General features: G+C 35.2%; 1 protein-coding gene and 1 long non-coding RNA gene across 3 annotated transcripts in view; both read left to right on the forward strand.

The window, feature by feature from the left end:
- LOC145668727 (uncharacterized) overlaps positions 1–16976 on the forward strand; it is a 38421-nt gene extending 21445 nt beyond the window's left edge. The window contains exon 3 of the long non-coding RNA XR_014128082.1: positions 16175–16976. This is a non-coding gene — a long non-coding RNA (uncharacterized LOC145668727). The remainder of the gene's footprint in view (positions 1–16174) is intronic.
- RapGAP1 (Rap GTPase activating protein 1) overlaps positions 1–22647 on the forward strand; it is a 651202-nt gene that overhangs the window by 46453 nt on the left and 582102 nt on the right. The window lies entirely within an intron of this gene.

Below are 22647 nucleotides of genomic sequence, written 5' to 3' on the forward strand. Positions count from 1 at the left end.
ATAGTTGCCGCATCGTCCGTCAGGGATAGTGTTCCAGGCTTGGGTCGTCTGTGAGGGACATATGACCAGTTTGGAATTTCCTTTAGTATTTTACAATGGTGTCATAGATGTACAATCATCGCCATTAACAGCCTTCATTTCGTCATGAATTTGTCTGATATTATTACCCTTCAAATGCAGGAACTTGATCACACTGCGAGCTCCAATCTTATCCGTCTTGCACTTTGGTCACTTTTGGCACATCCTGATACAAAATAATCCCAGGAGCTAATTTCCTTACTGACAATATTTCATCACGTAACACTGACAACATTTCACTATCATATCTTAATAACTGCCTGGTTATAATTAAAACTTTACGATACCCCTTGTATTTTAACAATGTCTTGCCAACGAATGATACTTATTAGCTAATATTTCTGTAATCTAGTGATCGGAAGTTGAAAATTTCGACAACTAAGAATTCCCAGAGACAATAAACTATGTCTTAAGAATATTTTAATGCAGAAACTGTTTTTGATCAATTCTCGTGACTTACAGCCTTACAATCAGAAAGAACCTTAATTGGCCAGAGAGGTGATCTGTTACAATCTCATTAATTCTGATTTACCAGACGGAATTCGTATAATTTAATTCAAGTATTGTCACAGTTAATTTACTTTAATTCTGTCCTCACTAAGAATGGAAATTACCACTACGCTCACAGAAATATATATTCTAACCATCCAGTTTTCGCTTGTGTGTGTGTTTTAAAGAATGTAGTCAGTGTATTTGGAAGTAAAAATATATCCCAAAATGACTGAAAGTGCTTTAAGCATTTTTATAACTATTTATTAAAGATATATCTATAACATAATTAGAAGACGGCAATCTTATTGGAGAATTAGAAATGGACTTGCTCGCCTACAATCGGGTAATGCCTGTTGTGCCCTCCCAATAGTAGGTACTTAGATCATGTATATAGCATTGATTACTGTTCAACATAAGCATTCTCTAATTCCAACTCAGAAGGAAGGACATACTTCTGAAAGACAGCACGCCATATAAAAAACGTCAAATACCTTATAATCCCTTATATCATTGATCATCTACACATTTCATTCTCTATTACGGTCAGGAGACGTGAGTTCGATTCCCAATTGGAGCTCATGTGGTTTTGATCTGATGTTTAGAGCTGTAGATCCTTATATAACGAGCCTCTTCGTTATAACGCTGTAACGTATTGTTTACGTATCAGCTACTGTTACTCTAGTCAGTTGAGAACTGAATAAATGTTAGTGTCGACCGACTTATGACCCACTCTGCATATTTCCAAAAAATAAAACAAGTAACAGTATCACGTGTATACCACGTGAAGAAGTTTGGTTTGTATCGCGTGATATTTTTCTAAATTAATACTGAAATTGGAACTAATAGTAGATTTCTATCACTTCCGGTTTTAGTAGATATATTAGAGTAGATTATTAGGCATATCTTAATTGTGTACAAATTATCTCTTCCGACTACTTATTACCGTTTTTACTCTAAAGCGATCCAACGTTAAAACTGGAAATGGTTAACTTCAGCCACTTCCAGTTTGAATATAAGGTTAAGAGAGAGAAGATAGTGTCTATTTTTAGAACGCTAAACCAATTGAAAGGAAAATCATTGAAACTGGAAGTTATAGTGGATTTATGTTACTTGCGTTTTATTAGAGAGTTCAGGATGGAGATGAAATGCATTCTTGGGGGTACTTAATCGTTTGTAGGAAACGGCTTCTCTCTATCTGTCACCGTTTATGCTCTATACCATCAGGAGCTGATTAAGGGCGGAGCCAATGGAGACTAGGCTCCGGGGGCCCCAAAAATTCCTCTCTTTAATATTAAAACATATCAATCAACTTATTATATTATAGGTTTGAGATGAGACCCATGCTAATTTTTTTCCCGCTCGCTACGCTCGCGGTATCACTAGAGTTAAGTCTTCTTCCACCAGCGTCTACACGATACTTATTTTGTGAGTTTGACCATTTGGCTTATATTTAGCATTTGTGTGTTACACTGCCGTATATGAGCATGTAATTATTAATAATGAATGTGATTAAACTAATTATTGTAAACTTGGAGCGCATTAATATATTACAGCACAATTTTCGATGTTTCGATAAGCCTATGAGGCTATGGAAGGCAGCAAAGGAAATTTATGCGCTGGAATTGTTCGTAACATAGGGCCCCCTTGAAATAGTCAGTTCCAGAGCCCCAAAAGCCTTAATCCGCCTCTGTATACCATAGTGATCAACGTTAAAACCGGGAATGATTGACTTCTACCACTTCCAGTGGACGTTTCTCCTCCATCGACGAATTTTCACCCTAATTTTTGACCATCTACATCCTAACTAAAATCAGGGGCGGATCCAGGACCGACTTCTGGGGGGGGCGGTGGGTTATCATACTGCTACTTTTAAGGGCTCGAAACTTTGGGATGGGTTTTATTTATATATATAAAATAAGAAAGTTCTCTCTTCTGGGGGACGATCGCCCCGATCGCCCCCCCCTGGATCCGCCCCTGACTAAAATTAATGGTGATCCATCAAGTAATTCTTGAAATTGTTTGTCTCTCGGAAGGATAGACAAACTACAGGCAAAGTAAATATATAAAGTAATCTTAGTTGGTAAATCACTCTTTAAAAAAACGTAAGGGATGTCCCATTAAGAAGGCAACTTTTTAAAATGACCAGCATGTCTGTTTAGCACTGATTGTTACACGATTTTTATCTGTTGTCTTTGTGGTTAGAGCCTTTCTGTTTCAGGTGAGCCCCTTCCTGGCGCTGCTGCCGATGTGTGTTTTTCCTGTACCTCCCTCGAAAGAGGAGGGACAAGTTGCTGTGGCCGAAATCTTTCAATTGTTGAATGTTGAAGTGTTGCTACAATGAATTATTTCACGGACTTCGCTGTGCTCTATCGTGTTACCCATTCTAAGTAGCCTACGATCTTCACACGCCCAAGACCAAACGACTGAATGACAAATTGGCAACACAGCTGAGGTTATTCATTTTTTTCCTAAGCGAAGGGACGATTTCCTCCGTCAGAGGGCGGCGGGGGTGGGGCCGAAGTATGTTTCGCATATTTTCCGACGGCACAGGTGGAATACACAGGCTCTAGTAGTCACGGAGCGCCGAATAGCGCATGACCGTCATCTGTTTCCTGTACGGGCAGGAATGGAGCGCTTCACTACAGAACAGGTGTTATGGTGAATACTTATTACTAAGGCCCGGATTTTTATGTTTTTACATATTTTTTCCTTTGTATGTACGCTGGTGAAAATATGAAATGTTCGCAAATTACGAAGTAAAGAGCCATATAAACCAAAATCAGGTTACATATTTTTACATATTTTGAAGTCTGTTACATATTTTTCGTCTACTGTACATATTTTTACATAAATTCAGTTTCCTTGCTCCTTTTCGCTAATTTTCTTTAAATAATACGCAAATAAAAATAGGCCTATATATGGAATAATAACTCAAAAAGTACTTTATTTAATTATCTGTATTTTTTTCTCTCACTTTGTTCAACCGATTTGCATTGCGGGAAAGCTGGGTTAAAACAAATCGTACACCCTACAATATGCAAAGAAACGTCGTCAGTTATCGCTTCCAATCCTGAAAAAAATGTTTTTTATATATAAAGAAAGAAAACCCAAAACAATATAAGGATTTTTGTGCTTATCGCCTTTGCAAGCAGACGCCACTCGGATGTGTGCCGACAAAACAAACTAAAACGCACACAGTTGGCTGGCTTTCTCACTTTTTTTTTGTATGTGCAACCTCTACGGGGGGGGGGGGCGGTGAGAGTGAGGTGATTGGAGCGGCTAGGCCTTATCACTTGTTTCTTAAATCGATTAAAAAATCGCTTTTGTATGACTCGATGGCTACTCCGCCACTTCTTCCTTCAAACAAAGGGAAAAAGGATTCAGTTTCGCGACCGGTTTGTTAGTGTGCAGTTTTGACCGAGTCAGTTTCTTGTTTTCAATGATGGCTTCCTCTTTAGCGTCAAAATTGAAATCGTGGATAGCTATGGATGACGCTTATACCACAGATGGTAAAATTGTATTTTGTCAAGTATTCGATAAGAAAGGGGGCTGTTCAATGAAGTCGCAAATGGATCAGCACATGAAAACAGCTATTCACATGAAAAACAAGGTGTTACAGCGTGCCACAAAGCAAAAACTTTCAACCCAAACAAAACCAGCATCTGAAAACAGCAGTGAATTTTACAAAGACCTTGCCAATGCGTTCATAGCAGCAGACATACCGTGGTACAAATTGCAAGTCCCACAGTTCGCGTCCTTTTTGGAAAAATATTGCAAGAGACACATTCCTGACGAATCTACTATCCGCAAGAATTATTTGGATGTGTGCTATGAAGATACTATCAAACACATTCGAGCTGAAATTGGTGATTCGCATATATGATTTACGGTGGATGAAACTACAGACGTATTACGATAGTTAGTTGCCAATCTGGTGGTAGGAAAGCTTGACCCTGATTCTCCATCACGGCCATTTCTGATCTGTTCAAATTTTTGGACAAAACAAACCATTCCACAGTTGCACGTTTCGTAAATTATGGACTGAGAGTGTTGTGGCCAGAAAGTGTTCCTGCAGAAAAAGTGCTTCTGATGTGTTCTGATGCTGCGGCGTACATGTTAAGAGCTGCTGATGCGCTTAAAGTGTTCTACCCAAACCTCATTCATATGTGCTGTTTGGTACATGGATTACATCGTGTAGCAGAGGAAGTGCGGATCAACTTCCCTGAAGTCAATGAGCTTGTGTCTTCTACTAAGAAAGTTTTTGTGAAAGCCCCTGGTCGTGTGCAGTGCTACAACAATATGCAACCAAATATGTCGCTACCACCGCAGCCTGTACTGACACGGTGGGGCACCTGGATACAGGCTGTTAACTTCTACAATGAAAATTTTGATGCTGTAGTCAGTTGTCACCACATTTCCTGCAGAATCCAGTGAAGCAGTGCGTGATTCTCAAAGTGCGTTCATAAATCCTGTTGCTCAATGTTCACTAGCGTACATTGCAAGTAATTTCGGGTGGCTTGCAAACGTTAGAGAAGCTAGAGAAAAATTCAATATTTTTTTATGTTCAATAATGTGATTTTTTACTCTCTTGATACATATTTTCATTTGTTTCTCTTGAAAATTTGTACGTATCTGTAGGAAGTTATTTACACTTGTTAAGCTTTTATTACATAAATATGTTACAGTAAATTTATTAGCTAAGAAAATAGCACAGACACTAAATAAACACGAAAAAATATTTTTACATATTTTCATATTTTTAACATATTTCTTACATATTTCATTGATTTTTGTTACATATTTATGCACATATTTCGGTACTTTGTACTACATAAAAATCCGGGCCTTACTTATTACATATATGTGGTGAGCGCTATATTTCTACCCGTACAGAAAACAGATGACGATCATGCGCTATTCAGCGCTCCGTGACTACTAACCACAACAACAGATGAAAATCATGTAATATTCAGTGCTGTCAACTTACTAGAACAGAAATAGAATAAATTTCAAAAGTTGCTTTGCGTTCTGTATGCGTTGGGTTGCGAGACACCCTTTATTAAATCATCAATATTTATTAAATACGATTCGCGATGGTCTGAGTTAAAAAAAAAAAAAAAAATCAAATAGAAATAGTCTTTGCTTTTAGAAACCGAACTCAATGTATGACTACTGAATATAACAACCTATATCATGGAGTTAATTAATCTATACGGGAGCAATTTTCTCCTCAAACATATAAATGTATATATGTTCAAAATTGCGCTGCAACAGGCCAATGAATGAATGACAGTTGTTAAATTACGATTTCAATCTGCGATCAGACGGGACAGTTAACAAAACACCGTTTCCAATATTAATTATATAAGGCTAATTTAACTTCCCATTTAAAAGAAAATAAAACTGACATTCTGTACGGAGAGACGGCTGTAGTATGTCATTTGTCTAAATTATTTAATAACACATGTATGAAGCAGTGCAGAACAGTCTTCTGGGTATTTTTTTTTTCTTTTTCATTCGTACGTCTGTGCAATTTTTCATACGGTACTTGTCTTCTGACTTCTTTTTTCTTTAAGATTTAATGGTTTATAACACACTAAAATGGCTTACAAATTGTTGTATGGTGGTCTTTATTTTTTTCTCAGATGGATGAATAAAGTAATAACTAGAATTATTGCTGAATTAGAGTGTAGAAATATGCTGTATATCCAAGAATTTAATTTTTGAAAAGCGGAAAAATCACTGGTTGTTCAGCTTAAACCCTGCGGAGCTTCGTGGCTGCCAGTTTAGTTTTAGTCTAGTAATTTACTGCGTTATTACGAGTGATCCAGTAATGTGTAAACAACTTAAATATGGAGGTCCATTGTCGTATCGTTAAATATCTTGTCATAATTGGTAAATTATTTGCTATTGAATTCAAGTTTCCGGCCACTATTGTTTCTCTCTTACCTGTTCATGTTGATGACTAGTGTCTTTCAATTCGAATTTTCTTTCCCTATTTACCCTTCCACCATACCTAAGACCACATTGCCACGTTAAATAAATCTTGTAGCTGTCATAAAAAAAAAAAAACCTTGCAACCCTATCTTTCTATTTACTGTTTAGATGTTACAACTTCCTGAAAGCAAGAAAGGTATCTCCACCCATGAACCACTGCACTCTAGTGGAAAAATAGTGAACCTCCTCATTAAAAAAGTGTATTTTGGCGCACTTCCCTTCCCTGTCCAAAAGAGGCCGTTGTTTCGGAAGCGGCAAAACTGGTTTTTCCTTTGTCAGCGGGAGGGCGATAGCAGGTAGCAAGCAAGACGTCCCAGAAAGTTGCACATGGTTCAACTCCTTGCAAGATGGAAAAAAAATGTCGTATGTCCCTTTCAAGACTATGTTTACATGGTGAAATATGGTAAGGTTTCGAGATTATTTTATGTCACTACAAGATTCATTTAACATGGCAATGTGGTCTTACGTCACACTCATGGGAATATAATTTTTCAAAGCTCGTCCAAATCAGAGGTGTCAGGAATTTGCGTGTAATAATGTAGCAAGAACTCAAGTGAGCTTGAGTCCCACTGAGGATAGTGTACACGAGCTGCTCGAGTAAGCGCGAACTCGACTAGCAAAAACGCGAGCCCAAACCACTGAGATTAGTGCGAGCACTAACAAGGTTACGACTCCGATCTCGGTACGTAGTGACTCCATGCCTCATGAGATTAATGAACCCGACCTCCGTTGAGAGTATTGAGCCTAAGCCCGAACGAGCACAAGTCCCAAATAGGTAGAGAGTCTCAATAAAATGAAGAATGACCATCTTTGGTTCTAACCAATTTGTTTTATTTAATATTTTTAAAATTTAATTTCAATTTTGTATCTTACACTATTTCCAACACTTCATAAACAGTTTGTCCTTCCACTGAGTTAATTTTGTTCATCTGTCTGTACTCGCAATTTTTAAGTTTTCGTTCGTTTCCCATTGCTTATTCGTTGTATTCGTATACTTCCTTTCTAGAATACAGCGCATTTTTCAAAGGATTTCAGTATAGAACATTTGGTTAGTCATTTATTTAAAAAAAAAAAAAAAAGCCCATGCGTCTGAAAAAAATGCGCCAAAATATGAATTTTCCTTTTCCTAAATGCTTCTTTTAGTACGCTTATCTTTCTGTACAATTAGTTTGTTATCTGAGCCAAGGCCGATGGCATGCTCCTATAATCTAATTTTCTTGAAGGCTAGATCGTGTGGTGAGGAATGGCCTATGTTGTATAATTGATCTAGCGTGATGGTCTGTGCTCCCGCCAACTGTACCGTTTATATCTTTGTTTATTAAAGTCTAGCGTGCCTTTTCATCATCTTTATTTATTAAAGTCTAGCGTGCCCTTTAAGCACCTTTATTTATTGAAGTCCAGCGTGCTTTTTCACTGCTTTTGTTTATTATTGAAATCTAGCGTGCCTTTTGAGTACCTTTGTTTATTATTGAAGACTAGCGTGTCTTTTCAGCATCTTTATTTATTGAAGTCTAGCGTGCCTTTTTAGTACCTTTGTTTATTTATTGAAGTCCAGCGTGCTTTCTCAGTACCTTTGTGTATTATTGAAATCTAGCGCCCTTTTTCAGTACCTCTGTTTATTATTGAAATCTAGCGTGCCTTTTTATCATCTTTGTTTATTTATTGGGGTCTAGCGTGCCTTTTTAGCACCTGTGTTTATTTATTGAGGTCTAACGTGCTTTTTCAGCACCTCCGTTTATTTATTGAAATGTAAGATGCTTTCTCAGCACCTTTGTTTATTTATTGAAGTCTAGCGTGCCTTTTCAGCACTTTTGTTTATTTATTGAAGTCTAGCGTGCCTTTTCAAGCACTGGGGCTATATACAGTTGAAGGCGGAATTCAAACCACCGTATTGCGTTCAAATTTCAATGCTCTTCCATCGCACCGGAAATCAAACCCAAGACCAGATGCAGCAAAGAGGTACACGCTAACCACTAGACCAGAGGGGAAAACGCAAAGTGCATCTGATTTAAGCCCTAATAATTGTTTGGAACCCGTGTTACTGGTATGTTCCGTTCTTCATAACTGACGTTGAATACGTACGTAGAACAGAGGAAGTCAACCCAATACTTCAGAAAAAATGGTGTATCAGGATGTTCAATATAGAGACGAGATCTGGATTTATGAAAGATATTTGAACTGGCTGTTAAGGTAAAAGTATAATCTCGTTCTTCTACGCTTCTGCTTTACCTACGCTTTGTTCTTTGTTTTCTTTTTTCTTTAGTGAGTGCAATATTTGTGCATTTCAAATATTTTCTCATGCACGATATTACTTAAATACCAAGTACTGGAATATTTTTTTTTCTTCCTCGCAATATACCGACAATCCATAACATCAAAGATTTTGTGAAAGATAATGTTGATAAATGATATTTCGCCAGGTAATGCTGTAACAATAAATTTTCTCAGTCATAAAAATAAGTTTCCACCTTGTTAATTCCTATACAACCAACAGGTAATTTAGCATATCCTTTTTCTTTCTCTGCCTCTTCCACTGTGGTTATACACTTACATATATGTTTGACATAATAACACACTTCACTTCCGGAAAAAAATTGATGCCACTGTGTGTGTTAATTAGGGCTTTTTTTTTAACAGTTTCTTTTCTTATTTAAACTGTTCTTCATCAATTATGATTATCACCTTATGAATAGTTCTTTAATAAATTTAAAGTGAAGTAATATTTTATTTGTTCTAACATTGCACTGTATTTATTTTAGAATATTTATTGTATTTCATTTTACGAATTAGCAACATTCAAGAGCTATTAAAACTATATGTTTTTTTTTTTTTTTTTTGAAACTATAAGTACTGTCTCTACATGAATCATGAACTAAAAATTAAATATTTCGTTCAACACTTTGCTTAGGCATTCAGTTTCCTATTTCCTATCAAGTTAATGAATTTTAAAAGATGCATATGATGTATTTTTTTAAATATGAGAAATACCTTTCAAATTAATCCTTAAACATTCGATTTTAAGATGAACACAATGTTTATATGCAGTGTGTTAAAAAATATTATCATATTTTAGGTATTATGTCGCTTTGGATAATTGTATTTAAATGAAATTGGTCATATTTGAAAGAAAACCTCAAATATTCTTGTCCTTCTCAACAATGGACAACAGCGGACAAAAATTCAATAATGGACGGGATCAAACACAGAAAAAGTAAATTCACTCATGTTTACTTTTTGACTAGTCGATATTTCATTGTTAGATATATATAGCAGGCAGTTGCTGTTTCTGCTGGAGGTCACTTGGGAAGCGTTTATGTTTCTGTACTGTTACGCCGTAATGCGCTAACGTAAATTTATTTTCTTTCGTTGTGTTGTGTTGTTATTAAAGAATACATTTTAAGGAGTTATGGCGACCCCACAAGAACGAAGTTGGTGTGCTTTGGACTATTACAACACGCAGAGTCTGGTGCAGGTTCAGCGTGTTTTTAGACAGAGGTTTCAACATCAGGCGCCTACATACACGTCTATGTACCCCCATTGCCTCAAAACCTGCAAGAAGTGCAAATTCGTATCAGTGTTGCCATCCAGTCCATTTCATAAGATATGTTGGAGCGTGTGTGGTGTAAAATGGAAATATCGTCTTGATGTCTGCATCGCCACGTGTGGGGCCCACATTCAATGTCTATAAGGCATAGTAAAAAATATTTGAATTTGTGTTTCAAAACGATACGATTATCCAAAGCGACGTTTAAAGTATGATAGTGTTTTAATGGACACGCTGTATATTATTCTGTGGAACTACTATAATGTTACTCCAAACAAAAGCCTTTTCATTTACATGGGAAAAAAGAAAGAAAAAAGAAAAAGGATGTGGAAAAGGTGCTTATTGATGTTATTATTGGGTGTAATTGCTTTAATGTTCGCTATTCGGTCGTTGTCAATTTAGATGCCTTCATTTATTGATAGAGGAGCCAAATAAGTTTTCCACTCAACCGAGAACCGACTACCACCGCGTTTAAAGTGTTAACGTTCTACTTTGTGTTGTTCTTTAAGCTAAAAGTGACAGATTACAAATGCAGTTGAACATAGTGAAAGAATTAGTCGGAACAAGAAAGTGGAAGAAAATATCACTACATTGTCCATCACAAATTCACATGACCTAGGATTGAACATTCGCTCCAAAACCATAGTTATGTGCTTCAACATTATGATAGCAGTGTATAAGTATATATCAAGGATGTTATAAAATAGAGGATCTGCCCTTACAACAAAATCTTGAAGCCATAGCAATGTTTCGAGCCAACAATCATGGCGGTAACGAAAGAAGCCAATCAGAAGATGGCGGAAACGAAAGTAGCCAATCAGACGTGCCGATGCTCGGTTGTTTTTTGGCTTCATTGATTTAATAGGATGAAGATGCATATGGGCAGATCCTCTATTTTATAACATCCTTGGTATATATAGACAAGCTTTTTTTTTTTTTTTTTTTTTTTTTTTTAAAGGCAGCAACTTCCGTTTTGTAGCTTGAAGTTCTCACCGATCTATTATTCTGTAGTCCTGTGCAAAAGAACCTGATCATTCTTTTCTACTTAAAGGGCTCTGGTCCATAGATGGAATTAAATAAACAATATTCTTTGACCAATCGAGATGTTTATTCTAAGCTCAATAATAATATTGCAAGAATGTAGTCGTTTAGAGCTTAGTATTCTTTTAAGTGTGTACATTTGAAGAAAAAAAAAAAAACATTTTAGGCTAAAATGAAATTTAGGAAATTGTATTGTGTGCGGGGTGTGAGGTTCAAAAAGTTTAGAGTACCTCAGAAGCCTTTTAAATTAGACAACCCACACTACTCTACTGTGATGTATTTTGCATAGTGAACAGAAACTTGCGCTAGTTACAAATAATACATTTATCTAAGCTTAATACACTAGCGTCTGTCGTCTTGAGAAAATATCTTGATAGTAGCAATTTTGACTTAAGTGCAGTAGATATGTGACTGTAAGTGATGTTTTACCACACCCACCCACATTATATATATATATATATATATATATATATATATATATATATATATATATATATATATATATATATATATATATATATATATATATATATATATATATATCTTCCCCTATTTAAAAAAAAATCACAACTTACCAGGTGTGCTGCTGGCTTTATCAGGCACGTTCAATTAGATTATGTATCTGTATTCTGTACGTTCGTTCCTAACGCCAATATTTCTTGTTTTCTAGGCCCGAATTCTTAGCTGTTATTTTTAGAATCGTTTAATTGCTTCACATTATTGGATCAACATCTCCGTGTTAAACTTCAAAATTCGTCCGATTTTGACTCATCTGGGATAAAGCGTTAGTACCGTAACACATGGTGTTGCCCATACAGGCTTACATACTCTGTGATTATATTGCCTTCGAAACGAGAACCATTATTATATAATTATTATACGTATTTCTATGGCTTCTCTATTACTGGATTATAAAGTTATTATCCCTATTTTCTTCTTCTTTTTATCAAGAAAAGATCCTTCTCGTGCAACACGGTAGTACTTCGGACGCTCTCTGATACAACGTTCGTCTGCAACGTCGGTTGGTATCTTAAATATAATTTTCCAATAAAACTTACGTAAATATATATATGAACTATGTGGAGATACCAAGAAACCCTCATGACACTGTTAATGATTAAATTTGTTCTTTGCTGCAATTAATACAAAAACTCTTCCAAGTTGTTCTGTTATGTGTTAAAAAGACTAAATTCTTCTCTAGTGCTCTTCGCCTTGGTGAATATTCTTTTGGCGTACTTTTCTGTCCTTTGAACTGTAAAGTTAAATGTTTTGTAGCTGCCCTGAGGCGAACCACTATACAGTATATATTGCGTGTGATCTTAAAGGAATGTATCTCGGAATGTGTGGCCTAAAGTAAGACCATGTGTGTCCTTGCTCTTAGAGAAGACATTTGGATTGTGTTTCACACAGATAACTTCTTTAAGGCAAATAGCCCATATGGCGATATTATATGGATGATGTAATGCAACTATTCACTGTGGATTATCCTTGATTTCCCCCCTATAGATATTATGCAATGAAATGCAGACATCCAGCACATGTGTCCGAAATATGTCTTAACATTTCGTGCCCTTTTCTCATTCAGAAATTCTAAGAGTAACACTCGAGTATTCAGTTCTGTATTAAATTAAAGTCAATATAAACATATAGAAAAAAAATCGAATTTCTGAAATAGGCCAAGCCTAGGCTAACTTGTTTCACAAATATGTAATAAACAAATAAAAACCACAAATAATTTATAAACAATTTTAATGCTTCGGATAATAGATACACATTTATAAAACAAAGATTTATTTTCCATCTAGCAAAAGACTAAAAATTTAATATTGCACCTAACAAAAGAGTTTAAAAGATTATATTTTGCACACAACTAAAGAAGATTGTTCACCTAACAAAATAGTTTCCAAGGTTATATTTTACTGCTAATGATAGACTAAAATATTACATTTTACATCTAACAAAAGCAACGTAACTAAAGATTAAGAGGTTTTATTTCAGATCTAACAAAAGGACTGTGAAAGATTCGTATTTGCATCTAACGAAAGACTATATTGAAATATTATATTTTGCAGTTAAAGTTCTTTGCTTTGCTAGTTAAATTTGGTATGTGCTCATATTCGAATCTATCCACCCTATATTTTTCTTGCTAATAATCCCGAAACTAATATATCAGTTTGAATTAAATTTGCTTGACGGAATTCTTTTCAATCATTTGACAAATTATTCAATCAGCAATTACATTTTGTCATAATTTCCTGCAATTAAGGAAATGCAAGTACATTGTGGAGTGTTAAACATTGTGGAGTATAGAAAAAAAACAAGTTTTATATGATTTTGGGTCGAAAACGGATATGTGACGGTCTAATTCCACCTTTAGTTTCCAATATCACACTCATACGAAAACAAAAACGGCTTTTCAATGACACAAGGTCCAATATGGTTTTTGCACTTCTAATGATTAATCATTATCATGCTGCTTCCGTTTGCTGTGTACAACAGGTTACATTCAGCAGAGTTGAAAAGTGAATGTAATATGAAACGGATCGTGGGCCTCTGTGGAAATTATTAACCTGTCTGTGAAAGCCTCCCAATTGCAGGTGCCGAGAGCTATAAATCAACCGTCTGTCTGCATATTAATTGTTGACGTCGTTGGCTATCACTCGCCTATTCTGACAAAGCAAGTCAGAGAGAGAGAGAGAGAGAGAGAGAGAGAGATGAGGCAGCTGGAAGTTATCACCGGGCTCACCGCAAAATGAAATGAAGAAAGAAAGGGTTTGAGCAGAGCGGAATGGAATCAAATGGAATGACGCGCTTCTCGGGGGAGTTTGCTTGCTGGAAACGAGGGAGTATTGCAGCGTAACGAATTAATTAGTCTTGTTAATTATGTTTACATCTAGGTGGAGTCACAAGGCTATGTGAACCTCGTGGATGAAGGACGAGCAGGTGTATTTTTATACGCATACGCATCTTCGAACTCAAGCTTTTGTTGTTGACTTACAATTGTGTTTTCCTTCAACACAAAAATACGTTTTGTTATTGAAAATAGTGATGGCCAAGTTGTGGCACGTGAAAAAAATGAAAAGTGTATTCTTTTTTGTTTTTTTGTTTTTTTAATTTTTAAACTTGATGGGGATACTTCCAAATATCTAGGATCAGTATTAACAGGCCAAAACCATATTCACGAAGAAATTTAATGTTAACTGAAAGCATGAAATTCGTGTTATTATTCAGTTCAAAGTCTTGTGTCATCGCGAATTCTTCGAGGAATTTGAAGCTTAAAATATATAAAACGATAATCATGCCTGTTGTTCTGTATGGTTGCGAAACATGATTGCTTACTCTGAGAAAAGAACGTAGACTGAAAGTACTTAAGAACAAGATCCTGAAACGAATATATTCAGACCCAAGAGGAACTGACATGGGGAATAGCGGACACTTCATAACAAGGAACTATATAATTTTTATCGTTTACCAATCATTGTTAGGAGGCTTAGGTGGGCAGGTTATGTATAGCCATAATGGAAGAAAGGAGGAACGCCTTCAAAGTTTTAATTAGAAATCCAATCGGAAAAACGACCATTAGGAAGATCTAGTCGCAGATGGGAGGGAAATATTAGGATGGATCTCGCAGAAATAGGATTACAAAGTAGAAACTAGATCCAGTTGGTTAAAGATAGAAGTCAATGGAAAGCTTTTGTGAACACGGCATTGAACCTCCTGTTTCCATAGGCTAGAGTTAGTTAGTTATGTGTAGCAGAAAGAGTGTTTAGCTGGCCATAATGTACCTAAATCAAGACGACTTTTAACTGTGAAAATGTCCTTTTAAATCTTTTGGTTACCAAGCCTTTTTTGCAATGTAAGGACGCTATACCGTACCTTTAAAAAGGAAAGCAATTTCTTATGCTTACCTTCAAATGTCCATGTGGCGTAGACATGAATCAGGAAGCACAATAGAACTCCATCATCATGGCTATATGGTTAGCAAACGCGTCTTCGGTGTGAGAGACCCAGGTTCGATTCCCGGTGGGAACTCATGTAGTTTGGGTTCCACATTAAGAGGCTTAATCATGGAGAAATTAAAATACTGTTAATTTTACAGTAATTATGTGATATCTTCAACTAGATAAAAGATAATAGAAATGTAGAACAAGAGCACCCTAGACAATATTACTTTGCATGAAGTACCGTTATCACGAGTCACCTAGTAGCTTTCTGTTTGCAGCCATTTAGAAACGCGAAAATAAATGCCTATGTTCTAAATGGCTGGAAATCGAAAGCAGATAAGTAGGTCGTGATAATGATATCTCTTGTAAAATAATATTGTCTAGGGCGCTCTTGTTCCACATTTCGATTATCTTTTATCTATTGGAAGATCACATAATTACTGTAAAATTAGCTGTATTTTAATTTCGCCGTGTGGGGCCTCTTAAGTTGCCCGTCATGTCTCATATAACTTCGGTGGTGAACGGACGTTAATAAATAAACCAAAAATCAGGATACCCAGGATAGGACAGAGATCTAAAAATGAATAAACTGTCAAGATACTTGGCGAAGGATAATAAAAAAAAAAATCCTCCAATTATGGTTGTTATTACGTCCTGGCCCGCAGTTAGTTGCAAATAGGCCATCAATGGTTTAAATAGAGCCTTTAATATAAACTGAAATTTATAACTTTGTCAAATGGAAAATTTAGTTAATTGTAGAGACACATTGCTATACCTAAGATAAACAGAATACGCACTGAAGTACCTACAGAATATTTCGACCATTTGAATTATATCATTTTACTGTGCCAAGTAATTCTCGGAAGAGTATATAAATGATATAATTCAGATGATCAAAATAATGACCAAACAGGAGAAAGAGAGAATTGGTATTCTTTTTTCGTTTTAAGTACAAAGGCGGGCTATTATGCTTGATAGATACTACAAATGGTGACACAATGAAATTTTATGATGGTGACTAGTTTTTTTTTTCTTTAGCTTCAATTTAATTCCTAAAATTTGTTTCTTCTCTTTATAGGTAAGGATGAACGAGGCCAAAGTTAACGTCTTCTACATCAGTGGTAGGTGATGAACTTTTCTTTATAAACTGAAGCGTTATCGATTCGCAGAAAATTATTCCCACAAGATAGTGCAGCCACGTTTCATTACATCATCATAGGTATACTGGCATTATTGGCAGATTACTTGCCGCAAATTGAGAAATTTTCATGTGCCATGGTTTTCAGCTAACATATTCGACTTCGTGTGCGATTTTTTCTTCTAATTCCACCAATCAACTGTAACCTCTTGCGCTCCTCCATCTTTTCCCTACCACTGATGGAAATTAAGAGACCTGAACCAAGTATTCACTCTATCACTTTCAGCACACAATTATATCTTTTAAACACAGACGAGCGTAATTATTATACCACTAATGTTGTTGGATGATAATTTATCGAATTCTGAAGTAAGTCGTTCTTTTAAATGCTCTAGATACATAATTTCTTATACATTTTATTTCTCATTATATCCTATACAGAAATATCCATTGGGCTGAGATCCGGTGAACGTGCTGGCCATTCAGCAGTATCTAATCTATGAACCCATTCATTAAAATTGTCATTCAAGAAGTTTTTCACAATGTTACCATTGTGAGGAATTGCACCGTCTTGCTGCCATATCTTTTTTTTTTTTTTGTACAAATTGGTTATAATTATTAAAATGCAAAGGATTGTTTTCAAGTTCAATCGTTATCTCATATACTAAAATTTCAAGGCAATTTTTAGAAGTAACAGTGTTTTTTTTTTTTTTTTTTTTAAATAGGGTCCGATAACCTCATCAGCATTAATTCCTGCTTAGATGCTTACACCAGCTGCATTTGATTCTTTCTAAAATACCAAATGAACGAACTTAATTCAAACGTAGCAAGATTTGAATAACTTTTTATAAAATTACTTCTTACAATGTATTATTGACGAATCATGTGTTGTCACAATCCACACCATAACATACTGTGTACGCGAATCAGCTACTGGTACTCTATTTAATTGAGACCTGAATAACTGTTAATGTCAAACGACTTCCACTTACACCCTATGCTTTGTATTATTTACTTAATTAGTATACCCCAATGAAAACAGTTTAGAACTTCTAAATTTTATGGAAAGACCAGCCTCCTAGATTCGAGTCCAATGTCACCCGCAGAGAATTAATCATTTGCTAGGCGAGAAAACTTGTCACCAGGGACATAGGGTACATTATAATGCTAAGCCTATTCAAATATTTATATCTAGAACTCAAAATAATGTTTCTAATCATTAATACATTGTATTTTATTAATACTAGCAGCGTTCACCCCGCTTCGCTGCGGTCACCCCGGAACGCAATAAACTTTGTTACTTAGATAATTTTTACTTTTTCGCTTTCAAGTGATATGATAAAAACCATAGAAGATTGCAGTAAATGTTAACATTATATCGCCTGTCATTTATGTTAACCCGCCCCGCTTCGCTGCGGTCACCCCCGAACGCAATAAACTTTGTTACTTAGATAATTTTTACTTTTTCGCTTTCAAGTGATATGATAAAAACCATTATAACGCCTGTCATTTATGTTAACCCGCCGAGTGACACGGTCATGCGGGTTGCATATACATACGTTTATTTTTATACCTATGATGAACTAACAAAGGATTTGTACGTAATGGACACCTGAATGGTCAATTATCTCAAGACACTGGTAATTGAAAATTAAAGTGATATGATAAAAACCATCTAGGGTCCAAATCCTAATAACCCCCCAAAAATAAAAGAAATTGGTTCAGCCGTATTAGCGTGATGAGCGGACAAAGGATTTGTACGTTCTCTTTTATATATATAGATATATATACGATTCAGTTCATAATGTTCCGTATAAAAATGAGGCAAGCAATAGTAGTTTTTTAAGTTTAGGTCCTCTAAGAGCACTGTAAAGGCTACACTTTTATAGCCTATTCTTTGTCACATAAGAAAAGGTGGAGACACGATCAATTCGTCATCGTTCCCAGCAGAAGAAACTGTTCAGTGCAGTACCCAAATTCGAAGCGAAGCGATGAAGACAGACGAAGTTGATTAAAGCTAATTATATAAAACTTCGGCAAACGCGGTCGACAGTCAAAGCATAGCGTTTAGAAAGGGAAGTTTGACATTATACCAAGCACCACTTTTGTGGTTCGCTGTGAAGATACGAAAAATTAAATCGGATACAGTAAACGTTAAACGCTGACCGAAGACGAATAGAATAATAAACATAGAGAATATTATTGAGAATGCTACTAACAAAAATGAACTACCATTTCTTTCTTTCGTAGTTAATGTCAAATTAGCTATTTGTCAAAAAATATCTATACTATTAAATAAAAGAGTAAATTTGTCTTACTCATCAACGCGTAGGTCGTACTACTCTACATAGAAACGTGAAATTTGAACAGAAAACTCCTTTTGTTTCGAAGGCAAAGGATAAGAAGGAATATTTTTAAATACGTATCCTAAGGAGAAGGCAAAGAGGATTGAGTGATTTTGGATAAAATAGAGTAACATCTAAAGTTGTGGAGAAGAAAGTTTTTAATAAACTCCTCAATAAAAATAGCTTAATACGTATTTTTAACGTTTTCGAAAATCCCGTACAATTTCTATAATATCCAAATTTCCGACTCTTCGTTCGGAAAGAAATGTGAGGATTCGCTTAAGCTAGAAGTATCAAATTATGTATATAAATTCTTAATTACAAAGAAAGGAACACATGTTTCAGTTTTGTAGAAAATCTTGCTCCTAATGGAAAGAATGGGGACATTTTCCATAATATTCAAGTTTATGTTTCTTTATTCAGAAAATGTTCAATGTGAAGATTAAATAAATATGAGAAAAAACATGGTTTCATTACTTAAAGAGGGAAAAAGGACATTTTGGATAAAATTTCCGTTTCTTTGGATTCGCTATTTAAACTTTCTATTTTTTAAAAAAAATAAGGAACAAATGTTTCATCATTTCCGACAATTAGCTTCTAAAGGTACATTTCTGCAATATTCAGAATTCCGATTTTATATTCATTAAACTTCATTCTTTCGTGCGAAGAACGGGTATTCCTATCTCGTAATAGTATAATTTATTGTTCACTTTTCTGCAATAGTAATAATGTCTTGTTTAGCACGTTGATAATTGTTAAGAGTGAAGTGGATAACTTGAGTTTGTGTTTGAATGGTGTACAGGTAACACAAATAAGTTTTCACTTGTTTGTTTGAAGCAGTAATACTCCATGTGAAACAGAAGCATTGTTATATTTTTTTTCTTGCTCTGTGTAGTTGACTGCAAAATAATACATACAATATCACCACTTTCCAAGAAGTATTTCTGCCTATCCATTTCGAAACTTCACGTTATGCTACTACTTGTCACTAGAAACAACAAAATCGAATAAAATAATAAAATCATTTTTAAAAAAAGCAAAATGAGAGTAAGGAAAGAGTTCTCTGCATAAAGAAGAAAATATAGAATATTTTTATTTTCTTACCGTCGCCTGCAATATTATTAAAGGGAAATGGTTTTATTGTTCATCTCCTCCCATATGCTGTATTTGGAATAGAATCCAATCTTAAACATAGGAGCCAGATAATGTACACAGCTCTCCCGTTGAACAAATACACAAAATCCCCGCAGAAGAAGGTTTAATTTGGCGGCTGATGAGAGGTCGGAGAATTCTCAGAAGATTGGCCGCTCTGTGTACTTTGACGGCGAACAAGAACAGACAGGGATATAGTAGCTAACTAAAAATGGAGAGGTTGACTCTGGAAGAAGTGCAACGAAAATTTACTCAGTAACCCTTGAGGGATTAATATGCTCGATGTTATGCGAAGTATTGGTATGAAATGTAATGTATGACTTTTACTATCTCTGTGGCGATTTTGCTTTACAATATATATATTTTTTTAAAATATATATTACTTATTTAACAGAGCCACAACTTGTGGAAACTTATAAATTTTGTGGAACGTATCACTGAAATTAAACCCGATATCATTCGCACCAAAGGCCCACAAGGTGGTCATTCACTAGGCGGAAAGATTCGTAACTAACAACAAACCGAATAAAATTAATTGATAAAATGGTAGTGAAGGTGTACCCAACCATACTATTTCAGATTCATTTTCTTGGTAAAGTAATTTCACTGGGTATGGTAACTGGATTTTTTTTGGTCCCTAATGAGGTGTAGGATTTTAAGACAATTGCACTTGTATAAGCAGAGTATTTTTCAGAATGCTTTTGTTATCCATTAAATTAAAACTTTTTAAAAAAAAGTATTTAAAATAAAATATACGGTATTTACACATTATACGGCGTGAATGTGAAAGTTAACCGCTGATTCGTAATGAAGAAAGGCTGAAGGTTTTTGGCAACAAAGTTTTGATTATATTTGAAGCAAAAATTAGGATTGCATACAGGCTCAGTGACAGAGCGCTCACCTCTGGTGTAAGGAGTCCCTAGTTCGATCCCAGGTGATACGTGTTTGTGATCGTCAACATTGTGTCTGTGTTTATCTTCGGGAACAGATGATGCATCTGATGAGGCCAATACCATATAGAACTTCAGATATTAAATATGCAATCGATAAATGGTAAGGCAGTTTATTTCTAAGTTAATTAATTGTTACTTTACAATAAATGGCAAATGAATGAACTCTATAAGGAATCGTATGGAATAAGATCGCCTACAGACCACTCTATATTTAAACCCAGGCATTATTCATTATATTAAAAAAAATACTATTAAGTTAATGCCCTGTCTTAACAGATATTTAACAGAATGAACCAAACTCAAAGCTACTTGTTATAAACCAAATATCGACAAACACATCTTTCTGTACATTTTATAACCGGAAACACAATGGCTCAGTTGTAGAGCTCTCACCTCTGATATGAGAGGTCCCTAGTTCGATCTTAGGCCGTGCGAATTTGTGATGTACAACACAATCATGTCCTTTAATGTTTTCGAGGTTCTTCCTTTTCTCCTCACATTCTAATTGCATTAGATATTTCGTGATCGTTCACTTTTTGTCTTCTGTAGTCAACAGGGCATGCATAACCATGGAACGTAAAGCAAAAGATTTCATTTCATTTTTCAAATTATATCCTAGTCAACATGAAATTACTGACAAGTAAACCTTACGTTTGGGTGAATCGAGTTGCTGACTGAGACACATATGAGAAAGTAGTACTAAATGTGGTCAGTATTTCAGTCAAGTTATAGCTGCGAAGCTCCAGGGGTTTAGGAGATACATCTACCAGAACATCACATGGAAGTATAGAATAGTCTTCATACAGCTGGAGGTAAAAGCTCTGTAAGACCTCTTGTAATGACAAAAGGTGAATAACAAATATATGGGTACATATTAGGACTAGGGAGAAGTCATATAGTAAGGGTATACCTGACGGCGGCCATCTTGAAATCCGCCATTTTGAATTAAGGTTAAGTTTTTAAAATAGGAATAGGGTCATGTGATACATGATTTAAGTTGCAAATTTAATCAGAAGAACAATGGTGACGTTAATTTTGATTTACGCCCAATTGGTAAAAAGTTACAGGGAAATTAAATATTGTTGCAGCATATGTATTAGTTCTTTACCTCATCTTGTAAATTTTGTATTAATGATAATAATTAAATAAAAAGCAGGTGGGTAAATATTAGGTCTATGGTGAAGTTGCCTTGATGGCGGCCATGTTCAAATTTGGCATTTTGAATCAGCAAAAGCTTTAAACAAAACGCAATGACACCTTATAATTAGCAAATTTTACCATAAATCCAGCGGTATAACCATTTTTGCTTTATCATTAACCAGCATTTGTTATCGCATTAACAAGTTGCTAATTTAAGGAAAAATGATCAAAGTGGAATTGTCATAATTGAACTTGGGTCTTTCTTTCAGAACAGTCCTCAATTAGTACAATCAATATGTAGTTCAGAAAAGAGTGCATGACTTGCACAAATGCTCTGCTCACAGTGAGCACACCTGACAAAGGCAATCGAGTTACACTTGACACATTTCTCGTTAACAATTCCGTCAAAGCAGTAGTCGTAAGGAGCGATCCATTTAATTTTGTGCTGGTTAATGATAAAGCAAAAATGGTTATACCGTTGGAGTTATGGTAAAATTTGCTATTAATAAGGTGTCAATGTTATGCGTTTTGTTTAAAACTTTTGTCTGATTCAAAATGGCGGATTTGAACATGGCCGCCATCAAGGCAACTCTTACCATAGACCTAATATTTATCCACCTGCTTTTTATTTAATTATTATCATTAATACAAAATTTACAAGATGAGGTAAAGAACTAATACATATGCTGCAACAATATTTAATTTCCCTGTAACTTTTTACCAATTGGGCGTAAATCAAAATTAACGTCACAATAGTTCTTCTGATTAAATTTGCGCCTTAAATCATGTATCACATGACCCTATTCCTATTTTAAAAACTTAA

The sequence above is a fragment of the Thermobia domestica genome, chromosome 13, assembly GCF_964235325.1.
Source record: "Thermobia domestica chromosome 13, izTheDome1.hap1.1, whole genome shotgun sequence".
Lineage (NCBI taxonomy): Eukaryota > Metazoa > Arthropoda > Insecta > Zygentoma > Lepismatidae > Thermobia > Thermobia domestica.